Below are 15,865 nucleotides of genomic sequence, written 5' to 3' on the forward strand. Positions count from 1 at the left end.
CTCTGATCCTCTTCGTATCATTATTTATAGTAATGTTCAGTTCAGTTCAGTCACTCAGTAGTAATGTACAATCAGACATTGTGTTCAGTGTATATTGTAATACCTCAACTAAGAAAAATATCTGTAATTTATTTTACTATACTACACTTTGTTTATGAGGATATTTTTTAAAAGAAACAAAAAAGAACCCTTAGAAAAATTAACATTAATAGGAAGACATACAGGACAGGTAGACACTTAGTAGATTCATTGTCTATAAGGGATTATGTATAGGTATGTAAAAATATTTCAATGAATAAAGAATAAAAATGATTGACATTAAAATTAATTAGAATAAGGGACTTATAACTGAAATTATACCCTTTCAGTCACATCAAAATGTTAACTTTCAGCCTATGACATTCATTGTATGATATCTGATGATGAATTAAGTAATTTTGATGAAACTGAGTATTTTCACTCCACTAGTAGAATGTATACAATGTATTATATGTGCTATCAATACCACCTTTAACTACTACAACCTTGTTTCTTAAAAATGGAAATTCTAACTAAAGAAAAATGCTGGTGGTTACAAGTGCTTCCTATCTCAGTGACCACTTTGCTGTTTAATGTAAAAGCAAATAACTTTCTATAGCTGCTTATTTCATTCAATACACAGTATAGCCACCAGGGAAGCCCTTTAGCACATGTTAGCACTCAATAAATTATTGCCATTTCATCCCCTTGGACCAATCATCCCTTTGCTTTGAATTTCTATACTAATATTGTCACACAATCTGTCACATAATTTCTTGCTGCTATTCATTGTTTGTTATCGTTTCCATGGCAGATTTGGGCTTGCAGTGAATGATTAGTTTTTCCTTTTTTTTTTTTTCCAGAAGAATTGAATGATATTAAAGGTTATTTGGTATGTCCTAGGCCTGTATCTGTTTATTTGTTGCTTATACATGGAGGAATTAATTTTCAAATAAATTCTATATGGGGCTCAGAGGATTGTCATTTACAAACCACTTCCTGGAGGAGTCAGGGTGTCATAATTTGAGTGAGGAAATCTCACAGGGAAAGCCACAGATGGCAAGAAAGAGATAAGAACTTTTTTTTTCTTTTTCTTGTCCTCAAACTAAAGATGCTAGTTTATGATGAAATGCAGATACATTGTTACAGTTTTATGCATGCTAAGTCAGTCCAATCGGTCCAACTCTTTGCAACCTGTGGACTGTAGCCCTCCAGAGTCCTCTGTCCATGGGATTCTCCAGGCAAGAATACTGGAGTGGGTTGCCATGCCCTCCTCCAGGGGATCTTCCTGACCCAGGGATCGAATGCACCTCTCTTATGTCTCCTGCACTGGCAGGCGTGTTCTTTACCAATAGTGCTGCCTCCTATGCAGGCATTCCGTTCTCAGTAAATCTCTAAGCACTAAGTAGTAGCATATCAAATCATAAAACCATGATGCAAAGAGTAGACTGATCATATTAGATATTGATAGTTTATTGGCTTATGTTGACTTATTCCTTTTTTACTCCCTCAAAAGTACATGAATTTGTCTTTATTTTGAGCAAAACTTCATGATTATATTTACAGTCTTTTTCTGTTTGTGATGCAACATAGATTGCCCTTTTCAGTCTCCAAGCTTACATTCTGATATATCAAATGCTTTTTATGATCTAATTATCATCCCATTTTTCACATGTGTTCTTTACACTTCATATTTATGGGTCTAGTTTGCATAAATTAATTCAGAAACCTATTCTTTATCTCAGGGCTTAGCGGATAACTTTTCTCATGCTGCTGAAGTTTCAGTCATTCTTACATACACAATTAATCCCCTATAGGGAACTGCCCTAAAAACTCCCAGGGTATCCTCAATAATATGAAAACTTGTGACTATTTTCACAAGTACAAGAGGATATTTGACAAATACAAGCAATGTTTTGGGGTGGAACTCTGCAAGAATTGCTACATATCAGACCTTCATTCTGAGAGGAAATATTTTTCCAGATATCTTTTTATTAAAGGGAAGACTGTCACCTTGCCCAGATGGATAGACATGACTGTTTCCAGAGGAAGTAAGAGTAGGCAAACTAGATGGTGTTTGGAGATCTCGTCCAGTTCTGAAATTGCGTGATTTCTGAATTCTGATATACTAAGAACAGGTACTGGTGTTGCCCCAGAAATGCAAAAGTAAATTTTTCAGTAGCCAATTTTAGAAGGAAAACTGAAAATTATAAGGAAACTATTCTAGGACTTCCCTGGTGGTGCAGTGGATAAGAATCCACCTGCCGGTGGAGGGGACATGGGTTCCCTAGTCCAGGAAGATTCCTATACCTTGGAGCAACTAAGCTTGTGCGTCACAGCTACTGAGCCCCTGTATGACAGCTACTGAAGCCCATGCACTCTAGGGTCTGTGCTCTACAACGAGAAAAGCCCCTGAAATAAGAAGCCCACCCACCACAACAAAGAGTAGCCCTTGCTCGCTGGAACTAGAGAAAGCCTGAGCACAGCAATGAAGATTCAGTGTAGCTCCCCCCAGGAAAACAAATAAACAAATAAATAAAATAAATTAATTTTTAAAAGTAAACTATTCTACATGCTGTATCCTGGAGCTATGACTCTGGGTCTACAAATTTGTAAACCATAAATTATACTGCACCTTATTACTGCACACATAAAAAGTGAAGTGGTTTTCAGTAGCTCACATCATGTTATTTATAATCCATTATGTCCGTAAGGAACTTTACTCAGAGTGTAACTATTTAAAAAGAAATTGTTCCTACCTGCTGAAAGTCACACTAACTTAGGGCATAAAATCCTAGACTTGTTGGCACAAGGATATTTGAACCCACCATCCATTTGGAACTACCACAAATTTAGACACCAATTAAGACAATTTAGAATTTGAATTTTGCTACCAAAAAAAAAAAAAAAAAAAGAGCCTGGCAGTCATTGGGTGGATTAATGGCCTTCTGGAACTGGAATCCATCCTTCAGCTGTAAGTTCAGCTGGCTTACAAGTCAGAGTGAAAAAGTTTGCTTAAAGCTCAATATTCAGAAAACTAAGATCATGGCATCCAGTCCCATCACTTCATGGCAAATAGATGAGGAAACAGTGGCTAACTTTATTTTTCTGGGCTCCAAAATCACTGCAGATGGTGACTGCAGCCATGAAATTAAAAGATGCTTTCTCCTTGGAAGGGAAGTTATGACCAACCTAGACAGCATATTAAAAAGCATAAACATTACTTTGCCGACAAAGGTCTGTCTAGTCAAGGCTATGGTTTTTCCAGTGGTTGTGTATGGATGTGAGAGTTGGACTATAAAGAAAGCTGAGCGCTGAAGAATTGATGCTTTTGAACTGTGGTGTTGGAGAAGACTCTTGAGAGTCCCTTGGACTGCAAGGAGATCCAAGCAGTCCACCCTAAAGGAGATCAGTCCTGGGTGTTCATTGGAAGGACTGATGTTGAACCTGAAACTCCAATACTTTGGCCGCCTCATGCAAAGAGTTGCCTCATTGGAAAAGACCCTGATGATGGGAGGGATTGGGGGCAGGAGGAGAAGGGGATGACAGAGGATGAGATGGTTGGATGGCATCACTGACTCAATGGATATGAGTTTGAGTGGACTCTAGGAGTTGGTGATGGACAGGGAGGCCTGGCATGCTGTGGTCCATGGGGTCGCAAAGTGTCGGGCACGACTAAGCGACTGAAGTGAACTCAGTGTGACTATGTCTTTAACCTGGATTGTGGGCCATACTTTTCCTCCCTGTCTCCCCGCTGGTCCCACTTGCTTTCTTTCAGTTTTCCTTATGTGCCTTGCATCCTTGCACTGTTCCCTCTCACCTCCCACTACCACAACCGCAGGCCTTTTGCACGTCCTCTCTCTGCTTTGCTCAGTATATTCCTAGTCATCTTTGAGATCTCAGTTCAGTAGTCACCTTCTTGGGGAAGCTTTCCATGAAACTGTAATTAGGCCAAATCCTCTTAATTCAAGGACATATCTCTTCCTCTTACTATTAGTGATGGCTGTGGGTTTGCATTTATTATTTGCAATTCTTTAATAATGTCTATCTTCTCTATTCGGCTTATACTACCTGAGAAAAGGTAGTGCCAGGTTCTGTCCATGATTTTATCCCTAGAGTCCAGCCAGCCTATAATATGTGCTCAGTATTTTAAGGTTAACCAACTATTTTTGAGGCTGTCCAAATAAGTTATCTGTAATGGGCATTACTGATTTTTGTAAAATGCCAATTATATCCAAATATTGTGCACATTTAATAAACACCAGATTTTAAGCTGTAAAAAAATGTGCTCAATGAATGTTCACTGAATCCAAGAGTGACTAAATGGCAGAGAACACAAGAAGCATCAAGAGCTTTTTAAAATCAAGGTCTTTTATCCAAGTTTATGAGGCTTGTAAAGCTATGAAGAGAAATAAAGCAAAAGGAAAAAGAAAAAAAAAACAGAGAAAGAAGCATAGAGAATAAAAGATGCACTAATTTAAAGCAGGGGACTTCCTTTGTAGCTCACTTGGTAAAGAATGTCTGAAATTCAGAAGATCTGAGTTCGATTCCTGGGTTGGGAAGATCCCCTGGGGAAGGAAATGGCAACCCACTCCAGTATTCTTGCCTGGAGAATTCCATGGACAGAGGAGCCTGATACCGTTTCACTTTGGTTAAGGAGGCGCCTAGACCCTGCGGAGGCATGGGTCAGCAGTGACCTTCCATGGGGACAGGGGCTCTGGCTGCAGCAGACCTGGGAGGCCCAGCATGTGGCATAAGTCCTCTTGGAGGACATCACCATTAGTGCCACAATAGAGCTGCTGAGCAGACAACCCACAAACTGGAGAACAATTAGACCAAAGAAGATCTCACATTGTTACAAAAGTTCTAGGGCCCACAGCAGATTTCCCAACCTGGGGATCTGGCAAAAGGACTGAGCACTCCCAGGGAAACAGACTTTTGGAGGGCACAACAAAACCTTCTGTGTTTACTGTGACCCAGGAGAAAGGAACAGTGACAAGAAACTGAGCCAGACTTGCCTATGAGCATCCGGGAATCTCCAGCAGAGGTGAGGGTGAACAGTGTCCTGCCCCGGGGTCAGGGGCACTGACCACAGCAGTCCTGGGAGCTGCAGCCTGCTGGCATAAGTCCTTCTGAAGGAGGTCACTATTATCACCATTATCCCTACCATAGTTTGACTTGAGGCCAAACTAGAGGGAGGAAACACAGCCTCACCCATGAGAAGAAAACGTGATTAAAGATTTACTGAGCATGGCCCTGCCTAGCAGACCAGAGCAAGACCCAGTTTTACCCACAGCCAGTGTCTCCCATCAGACTTCCCTGGTGGCTCAGATGGTAAAGCGTCTGTCTACAATGTGGGAGACCTGGGTTCGATCCCTGGGTTGGGAAGATCCTCTGGAGAAGGAAATGGCAATCCACTCGAGTACCATTGCCTGGAAAATCCCATGGACAGAGGAGCTTGATAGGCTACAGTCCATGGGGTCGCAAAGAGTGGGACACGACTGAGCGACTTCACTAGTGTCTCCCATCAGGAAGCTTCCATAAGCCTCTTATACTCATCCATCAGAGGGCAGACAGAATGAAAACCAGAATCACAGAAAACTAACCAAACTGATCACTTGGATCACAACCTTGTCTAACTCAATGAAACTATGAGCCATGCCTTGTAGGGCCATTCAAGGTGGACAGATCATGGTGGAGAGTTCTGACAAAACATGGTCTGCTGGAAAAGGGAATGGCAAACCAGTCAGTAGTCTTACAGTGAGAGCCCATGAATGGTATGAAAAGGCAAAGAGATATGACAGTGGATAATGAACTCCCCAAGTCAGCAGGTGCCCAATATGCTATTGGAGAAGAGTGGAGAAATAGCTCCAGAAGGAATGAAGTTCAGTTCAGTTCAGTCGCTCAGTCATGTCCGATTCTTTGCAACCCCATGAATCGCAGCACGCCAGGCCTCCCTGTCCATCACCATCTCCTGGAATTCACTCAGACTCACGTCCATCGAGTCCGTGATGCCATCCAGCCATCTCATCCTCTGTCGTCCCCTTCTCCTCCTGCCCCCAATCCCTCCCCAATGAGTCTTTTCCAATGAGTCAACTCTTGGCATGAGGTGGCCAAAGTACTGGAGCTTCAGCTTTAGCATTATTCCTTCCAAAGAAATCGCAGGGTTGATCTCCTTCAGAATGGACTGGGTGGATCTCCTTGCCATCCCAGGGACTCTCAAGAGTCTTCTCCAACACCACAGTTCAAAAGCATCAATTCTTCAGCGCTCAGCCTTCTTAACAGTCCAACTCTCACATCCATACATGACCACAGGAAAAACCATAGCCTTGACTAGATGGACCTTAGTTGGCAAAGTAATGTCTCTGCTTTTGAATATACTATCCAGGTTGGTCATACCTTTTCTTCCAAGGAGTAAGTGTCTTTTAATTTCATGGCTGCAGTCACCGTCTGCAGTGATTTGGGGGCCCAAAAAAATAAAGTCTGACACTCTTTCTACTGTTTCCCCATCTATTTCCCATGAAGTGATGGGACCAGATGCCATGATCTTCGTTTTCTGAATGTTGAGCTTTAAGCCAACTTTTTCACTCTCCTCTTTCACTGGCTGAGCCAAAGCAAAAGCAGTACCAACTTCTGGATGTGTCTGGTGGTGAAAGTAAAGTCCAGTGCTGTAAAGAATATTGCATAGGAACCTGGAATGTTAGGTCCCTGAATCAAGGTAAATTGGAAGTGGTCAAACTGGAGATGGCAAGAGTGAACACTGACGTCTTAGGAATCAGTGAACTAAAATGGACTAGAATGGGTAAATTTAACTCAGATGACTATTATATCTACTACTGTGGATAAGAATCCCTTAGAAGAAATAGAGTAGCCCTCACAGTCAATGAAAGAGTCAGAAATGCAGTAGTTGAGTGCAATCTCAAAAACAACAGAATGATCTCCATTCATTTCCAAGGCAAATCCATTCAATATCACAGTAATCCAAGTCTATGTGCCAAGTACTAATGCTGAAGAAGCAGAAGTTGAATGGTTCTATGATGACCTACAAGACCTTCTAGAAATAACACCCCAAAAAGGTGTACTTTTCATTATAGGGGACTGGAATGCAAAAGTAGGAAGTCAAAAGATACCTGGAGTAACAGATAAGTTTGGTCTTGGAGTACAAAAGAAGCAGGACAAATCCTAACAGAGTTTTGCCAAGAGAACACACTGGTCATAGCAAACACCCTCTTCCAAAACACAAGAGAAAACTCTACACATGGACATCACCAGATGGCCAACACCAAAATGAGACTGATTATATTCTTTGCAAACAAAGATGGAGAAGCTCTATACAGTGAGCAAAAACAAGACTGAGAACTGACTGTGGCTCAGATCATGAACTCCTTACTGCCAAATTCAGACTTAAATTGAAGAAAGTGGTGAAAACCACTAGACCATTCAGGTATGACCTAAATAAAATCTCTTATGATTATACAGTGGAAGTGACAAATAGATTCAAGGGATTATATCTGATAGACAGAGTGCCTGGAAGAACTATGGACATAGGTTCATGACATTGTACAAGAGGCAGTAATCAAAACCATCCCAAGAAAAATAATGCAAAAAGACAAAATGTTTGTCTGAGGAGACCTTACAAATAGCTAAGAAAAGAAGAGAAGCAAAGGGCAAAGGAGAAAAAGAAACATATATCTGAATGCAGAGTTCCAAAGAAGAGCAAGGAGAGATAAGAAATCCTTCCTAAGGGATCAATGCAAATAAATAGAGGGAAAAAATAGAATGGGAAAAAACAAACATCACTTTAGGAAAATTACAGATACCAAGGGAATATTTCATGCAAAGATGGGCACAATAAAGGACAGAAATGGTATGGACCTAACGGAAGCCAAAGATAATAAGAAGAGATGACAAGAATACATAGAAGAACTATACAAAAAAATCTTCATGACCCAGATAATCACGATGGTGTGATCACTCACCTAGACCAGACATCCTGGAATGTGAAGTCAAGTGGGCCTTAGGAAGCATCACTATGAACAAAGCTAGTGGAGGTGATGGAATTCCAGTTGAGCTATTTCAAATTCTGAAAGATGATACTGTGAAAGTGCTGCACTCAATATGCCAGCAAATTTGGAAAACTCAGCAGTGGCCACAGGACTGGAAAAGGTCAGTTTTCATTCCAGTCCCAAAGAAAGGCAGTGCCAAAGAATGTTCAAACTACTGCACAATTTCACTCACATGTTAGCAAAGTAATGCTCAAAATTCTCCAAGCCAGGCTTCAACAGTATGTGAACCAAGAACTTTCAGATGTTCAAGCTGAATTTTAAAAAGGCAGAAGAAGCAGAGATCAAATTGCCAACATCCATTGGATCGTTAAAAAAAAAAAAACAAGAGGATTCCATACAAAACATGTATTTCTGCTTTATTGACTATGCTATAGCCTTTGACTGTGTGGATCACAACAAACTGTGGAAAATTCTTAAAGAGATGGGAATACCAGACCACTTTACCTGGCTCCTGAGAAATCTGTATGCAGGTTGAGAAGCAACAGTTAGAAAAGGACATGGAACAACAGACTGGTTCCAAATTGAAAAAAAAAGAGTACTTCAAGGCTGTATATTGTCACCCTGCTTATTTAACTAATATGCAGAGTACATCATGAGAAATGCCAGGCTGAACGAAGCACAAGCTGGAATCAAGATTGCCAAGAGAAATATCAATAACTTCAGATATGCGCATGGCACCACCCTTATGGCAGAAAGTGAGAGAAACTAAAGAGCCTCTTGAAGGTGAAAGAGGAGAGTGGATAATCTGGCTTAAAACTCAACATTCAAAAAACTAGGATCACGGCATCTGGTCCCATCACTTCATGCCAAAAGGTGAGGACACAACGGAAAAAATGGCAGGCTATTTTCTTAGGTTCCAAAATCACTGCAGACAGTGACTGCAGCTATGAAATTAAAAGATGATTGCTCCTTGGATGAAATGCTATGATCAAGCTAGACATCATTAAAAAGCAGACACGTTACTTTGCTGACAGTGGTGTTTCTAGTCAAAGCTATGGTTTTTTGAGTAGTCATGTATGGATGTGAGTGCTGGACCATAAAGAAGGCTGCACATCATAGAATTGATGTTTTTCACCTGTGGTATTGGAGAAGACTCTTGAGAGTCCCTTGGACTGCAAGATCAAACCATTCAATCCTAAAGGAAATCAGTCCTGAATATTCACGTGAAGGACTGATGCTGAAGCTAAAGCTCCAATCCTTTGACCACATGATATGAAGAACTGACTCATTAGAAAAGACCCTGATATTGGGAAAGATTGAAGACAAGAGGAGAAGGGGACGACAGAGGATGAGATGGTTGGATGGCATCACTGACTCAATGAACATGAGTTTGAGCAAGCTTCAGGAGATGGTGAACAACTGGGAATCCTGGCGTGCTGCAGTTTACGGTGTAACAAAGAGTTGGACACGACTAAGTGACTGAACAATAACAAATTAAAAGCAGGGGGAGTAGTGATAGACACAGCAGCACAAAATCTCAAAGAGGCTTAAAATTACAAGAAATTATAGGGATGGATTCTACATATGGGCCAACAAACCTACATGTTTCAAATAATATGTGAGGAGAATATTGCCATGTTTAGACACCATTTGTTGAAGAAAGTTGTGAGAAAATGTAGTGACAGTGCTGAAGTAATCTGTAACAACTGCCAAAGGTCTTTGTCTGATAACAACTTGTAGTCAACTCTTGTGCTGGCTGATTGTATGAAAGAAAGAAAAGAAAGTGAAGTCGCTTAGTCATGTCTGACTCTTTGCGACCCCATAGACTGTAGCCTGCCAGGCTCCTCTGTCCATGGAGTTTTCCAGGCAAGAGTCCTCTAGTGGGTGGTCATTCCCTTCTCCAGAGGATCTTCCCGACCCAGGGATTAAACCTGGGTGGCCCACATTGCAGGCAGATGCTTTACCGTCTGAGCTGCCAGGGAAGCCCTTCAAGGGCAGGGCAGGGCTCTTCTGATTGTCTGTGCTGCTGTGTCCATCCCTGCTCCCTCTGCTTTGCTGACTTTGTTGTTGTTTGGTTGCTCAGTCATGTCTGACTCTGGCAGCTGATTGTATGAGCTTTTCTAAAATATTGTTTTTCAATTGCTAAGTCATGCCCAACTCTTTGCAACCCCATGGACCGAAGCACACCAGGCTTGCTTATCCTTCACTATCTCCTGGAGCTTGCTCAAATTCATGTCCTTTGAGTCAGTGATGCCATCCAGCCATCTCATCCTCTGTCGTCCCGTTCTACTTCTGTCTTCTTTCTTCCCCAGCATCATGGTCTCTTCCAGTGAGTCAGCTCTTCACATTAGGTGACCAAAGTAATAAATATAGGTATGTTTAAATATTGATTATCTATTAAATGACAAAAAAACTTGTTTATTTAAACAGTATAAATGTGAATAAGATGAACGTCATCCTTTAGTTTATCATGCAGTATCATGCATGCATTGTTACTACCAGGAAACTGTGGAGAGGGAAAGAAACCTCAGTGTTTGAAATCAGATGTTCTAATGTCAAATCCTCAGATCCTCGGGTTGTGTAGCCAGACTTATTTCTTTGTCAGCTTCTGTAGTAAGACTAGCAAAGAATATTCTCTTCCCTATGTATGAATCCTCCATTTCCTTCAACCCTCCTAGAGAATGTGTGGATTTCATCTATACCCCTAGAGGGTGAAGTCGGCTCTTCAGGTACATGTTACAGGTCACTAGCTACAATTAAACAAGAAGGATTGGGTTTAATTCACTTCCTCTTGGCCTCCTTTATTTTACCCTCTGCGCTGTCTTAGCTTTGTGCTTTGGACAATCACTTAACCTCTTTGAACTTAAGTTTCCTCTGGGATAGTCAATGAAATATTGCCTCTTAAGGTGCTTTGTAAAAAGAGAAAGCATCCTAGATCTTGTTGTAACTTTTATTGTACTACTAAGTCTTAAAAACCAGCCAGCCACAATGTTTGGCAGAAATCAACCCAATACTTTAAGGCAATTATCTTTCAACTAAAAAACAAACAAACAAACAAAAAAACAGCCAGCCAGTTATTTGCCTGAATACTGATAGAGTTGATTCTCAAAGAAAAGATCAGAGAGCCTCTAAATATTTAAGCCAATACTCACTGAAAAGATAAAAGGCTTTATTTGCAAATATAATGGCTATCCTGACTGATTTATATGCCCTGGATGAATCTGCTCTAATCTAGACATGGCATTAAGTAGCCAGGCAGTGCTTCTTTGTAATAAAGTGAACAGTTTCCAAATTCCCCCAGTCTTACCTGCCCCCACCAGTTCTCCCATTTCATCCCTACACCAAGACCTGCTTCAGGTGCTCAGTCCGTTCTTGTTACTAAGTGTCTGTGGGATAAAACTGGAGGACTATGGGAAACCAGCCGTCTATATTCTCAGCATCATGTGTTCATTTTTTATTCATTCATCAGTATGTTGAGGGCTGACTCTGTCCTGCATAGAGGCAAGTGTGGAGTATGGAGAAAAGAAAGGAAGAAGGCAGGGATACTAGAAGAGAATATCAAACAGCCCCCTCCAATGAAGTGCATATTTTCATAAAAAATACAGGTTTTTATACTCTTCATTCTTTTTCATATCCCTGGTTCATTGGAATTGTGTTGATGCCGTTGTTCAGTCGCTAGGTCATGTCCGACTCTTTGCAACCCCATGGACTGCAGAATGCCAGGCTTCTCCTGTCCTTCACTATCTCCCAGAGTTAGCTCAGATTTATGTCCGTTGAGTGAGTGATGCTATCTAGCCATCTCACTGTGATGCTGTGAATTGTGAGCTGAGGGTAAATTAAACCATGTGTTTACATTTTATAGTCTAGGTTGGTAATGTTCATGTTTTCAAAATATATATAAAGATAATTGTATGGGAAATTATTTAATATATTATATCATAGATTCTGGTTTTAAGCAACTGTTTCATCTTTTCACATTATTTACTTGTTTACTTCTGTGTTTTTTTCTTATCAAATGGACAGGGAGGAATTAGGGTGAGATGGCTCCAGTATGGCGCTGGGTAGAGAAAGCAGTTTTCAATAAAATTATGTACAGTTTCAATATTAGGAAGCTTGTGCTTATTTGTGTACATTCTCTAGCTGAGAATCTCACTTTCTCACCAAGCTGGAGCACTTGGGGAAAGAAGACGAATGACAAGTGATGTCACTTCCTGAAATCACACTTGTTAGGAAAAGAAACAACCATTCCAGCAGCTCCTTTACTCACATTTTCACCTGGCCTCTGCAGATAAAGTGAGACGGAGAGAGGTGGGGAGTGCTACCTGTGTAGAAATGTTGGAAGGGGATTTAGAGGCCATTCTCTCAGCTACAGCCAAATAAATTACATTGGATTAAAATAGTGTGGGTCATTTGAAGAAACACAGCCCAAGGACCTTTTCATTTCTAAGGCAGCCCAAATTTCAAATTAATCCCTTCTTTCATGCCTTGCTTTGGAAAGATGGCCAAGATTAAACATAGAAAGAAAGGATTTAATTTCAGTTTTATGGAGGCTCTTTCAATAGTTTCAAAAATATGTCTTTCTCTTTGAATAAAGAGCCTTTGCCAAAAGTTGATGTGCAAATCATGTTGAAAGGCACACCGCTTTACAAACAGAGGAGCTGTGATCCTGAACTTCTCAGAGGTGATAAAATGCCAGAGCCAGGTCTTGAGGGACTTAACATTATTCGTTCAATTCCCCTGTAGTTTGAATCCCATTGACTATTTCATCCAAGGTTCAGAGTGAAGAGAAAAACAGATTAAAAACACCCACCTCCATATCTCTCCATTAGGGGGAAGAATATAGAGGGCTGTTTAATTGAAATATAAGGAGGGAAATTTCTGAGATATTTATATACACTCAAAACACAAGAAAGGAGAATTTATCTCACAAATCATACTTTTTCTTTTTTGTGCTTTCATATTTACAATAGTCACTGTGTTCCTAAGACTGTATTTGTGAGTCTTATGCTTTACAAACTTGGTGTATAGGGATATCTTTAATTCATAGACAGTTTCAATTCATTCAGTAATATTATGTCTATTTTGTATGTGGCGCACTGCATGGATACAGAAATACAGATCAGAGCCCACTTCTTTATGAAGGGGATGAAATGGTTACAAAAGGAAGCAGGACAAACACACAGAAAACATTAATATATGAGTAGAAGGTAACGGATGTGCCAAACTGGTATAAAGGCAACTGTATACATGATAATGTGCGAGAGAACCATGCAAACTAAAATGATCAGGAAGGGTTCAAGGAGGAGCTGAGCTCTGGCTACACTCCTTCGTTGGTTGGGAGTAAAAATTGGGACAGGCAGAGTCCAAGTGCAGACGTAAACACAGACTGTGGAGAAGTGTGCTAGTAAGGAGACCCAGCTTCAGAGTCCCCAGACCTCAAGGGGAACACTCACTCAGATTTCTGTATGTCATATGATCCTTGGGAAGTTGCTAAATCTCCCTGGTTAGCACCATCCTGTTTGAGTGGTGTACTGCAGCCAAGATTATTGTTTAGGAATTTTATGAACTGGTTGTTTCAGCGTGGTACGTTAAACCAGGCACAGTGGGAGAATTTATTCTGTGGAACTTGACAAACCCTAGAAATCCAGACTATTTTTTTTTATATAAAACTGTTTTACCAGAGTATCATTGCTCTGTTTCATTATTAATAAAAAGAGAATAATAGTAACTCCTACCAGTATTGTTGTGAAGGGTACAGATGATGTGTAAAGTCTCTGAAGTGAAGTGAAAGCCTCTCAGTCGTGTCCAACTCTTTGTGATCCCATGAACTATAGTCCATGGAATTCTCCCGGCCAGAATACTGGAGTGAGTAAGTAGCCTTTCCCTTCTCCATGAGACCTTCCCAACCCAGGGATTGAACTCAGGTCTCCCTCATTGCTGGAGAATTCTTTACCAGCTGAGCCACAGAAGGAAAGCACAAGAATACTGGAGTGGGTAGCTTATCTCTTCTCCAGCGGATCTTCTTGACCCAGGAATCAAACCAGGATCTTCTGCATTGCAGGCAGGTTCTTTACCCACTGAGCTCAGGGAAGTAGAATGTCTATCACAGTTATAATCAACACAGGTGATTCTCCAAAGGTGATAGATAGAGTTACAAATGTCATACTGTGAAGAGACTGGTCCCACCAAAGGGGCAGCAGGATGCAGAGTCAAGGGGGTGGGTTGAGCAGCCACGGGACAGTAATCTTTCAATACCCCAGGTCCAAAGTTTGGCTTCAGATGGAGTTCCTCATCACTCAGTTTTACCATGAAACAAGTTTATTCTCTGGAAGAAAAGAGTAGAGTTTCCTCACCAGGGGTATCCCTAAAGGACATTAAAGTCTACCCAGCAGACTATTGGCTGAAAATACTCTCTGAACTAAGAAAATCTTAGAAGACTGCCAAATAATTTTTGGAGGCATTGGATTGTGTGATGTCAATTCGATGGTCAACATTTCTTTGACTGAAAATGACAGAAGAGTTTCTGCATTATTGAAGTTTGCCTCAACTGTTTAAGATATAATGTTAGGCAGCAACTGATGAGTAATTAGTTCTCTTGGGATACAATGTTAACTTTAAGATTATTTTGTGATTGTTAACCTAAATCTAAAGAAGGAGATGCTTTCTCCCTTCAGGAGTACCTCCAGCTGTGGCCCAGCAGAGTCAAATTTATACTCCTTAAATTCGAGATACCTGGTCTTGTTTCCCAATCTCTCTGTGAAAAAAAAAAAAAAAAAAACTACTAAATAATGAATCTTGTGATTTTTTTTTTCACCACTCACCTGATGAAAATATGAAGAATGCATTGTTGGCCCCTGTTTCTATCGTTATAAAATGGTGGTGAACCAAGAACTCTCTCTGTTTCATTTCTTATCATGGTTGCATCCTGCTTTGCTCCCCCCTTTCTACTCCCTCCTGGCAAAAGAGTGTTGACAACAGTATAGTTCAGATTGTTGGGATCTGGAATGAAAAAGTCCATCCACCCAAATAATGTTCTTCTGTTGTATTTGTTGTAAATGGCTAATTCCATTAATGCAAAAGTTTCCCATGGAAAGTGCAGCAGTTTTCAAGAAAATTTTGCTCGCTTACTGTTTGGGTAGTCTCACATATGACTGCTTCCAAATTTTAGTGAAATGTTTTATCTGAAAACCTTTTATCTTAAACCAAGTAAAAGTGAAATACTCTAAATGTATACAGATTTGCCTTTTAAAATGTAGTCTTATTATCAAGTAAAGCAAAAGAAAGGTCTAATGGGTTGCAATTCCTTGGGCATCATGTAATTTTGTCCCAGAGCTGACACGGTAGCTCCAGTCTGCAAAATACGCCAAGCCTACTCTGGAAAGACCTTCCTAGACATCGTGGATGCCAGCACCAAGTGCCAGACAATATTGAGACCAAGAAAATTGCTGTCATTACTCATTAGCAGGCATCAAAATGTCCTAATAATTCTCTTTCCCAATATCCAAGCCTGTTGAGACATCAATTAAACACGCCTTGCTTGCCAAGTCATGTGATCAATGTTCTCTGTGCTGGATTGGGCCAAGTGAAGCTACCCAATTAGACTGGCTAAAGAAATACTTCAAAGAGTCTGGCTGTGGAAAGAGAAATTATTTCCACCCATGTTCCTGCAATGGAATTCAGAGTACTCGAAAACACTGTGTGTGTTTTCTACCACATGGCTATCTGTTGATGAGTTTGCCCCACTTAGAGAACATTCAAATGTTCAGTGGAAAGCATATTCCTACTCAGAAAATGCAAACATATTAAGGCTCCCTTGTGTCTCGGTGACATGGATACAGACT

At 40.6% G+C, this 15,865-nt stretch overlaps 1 protein-coding gene across 1 annotated transcript in view; it reads left to right on the plus strand.

Annotated features, from left to right (window-relative positions):
- Positions 1-15,865, plus strand: part of CNTNAP2 (contactin associated protein 2) — a 1,643,722-nt gene that overhangs the window by 742,608 nt on the left and 885,249 nt on the right. The window lies entirely within an intron of this gene.

Source organism: Capricornis sumatraensis, chromosome 5, assembly GCF_032405125.1.
Source record: "Capricornis sumatraensis isolate serow.1 chromosome 5, serow.2, whole genome shotgun sequence".
Lineage (NCBI taxonomy): Eukaryota > Metazoa > Chordata > Mammalia > Artiodactyla > Bovidae > Capricornis > Capricornis sumatraensis.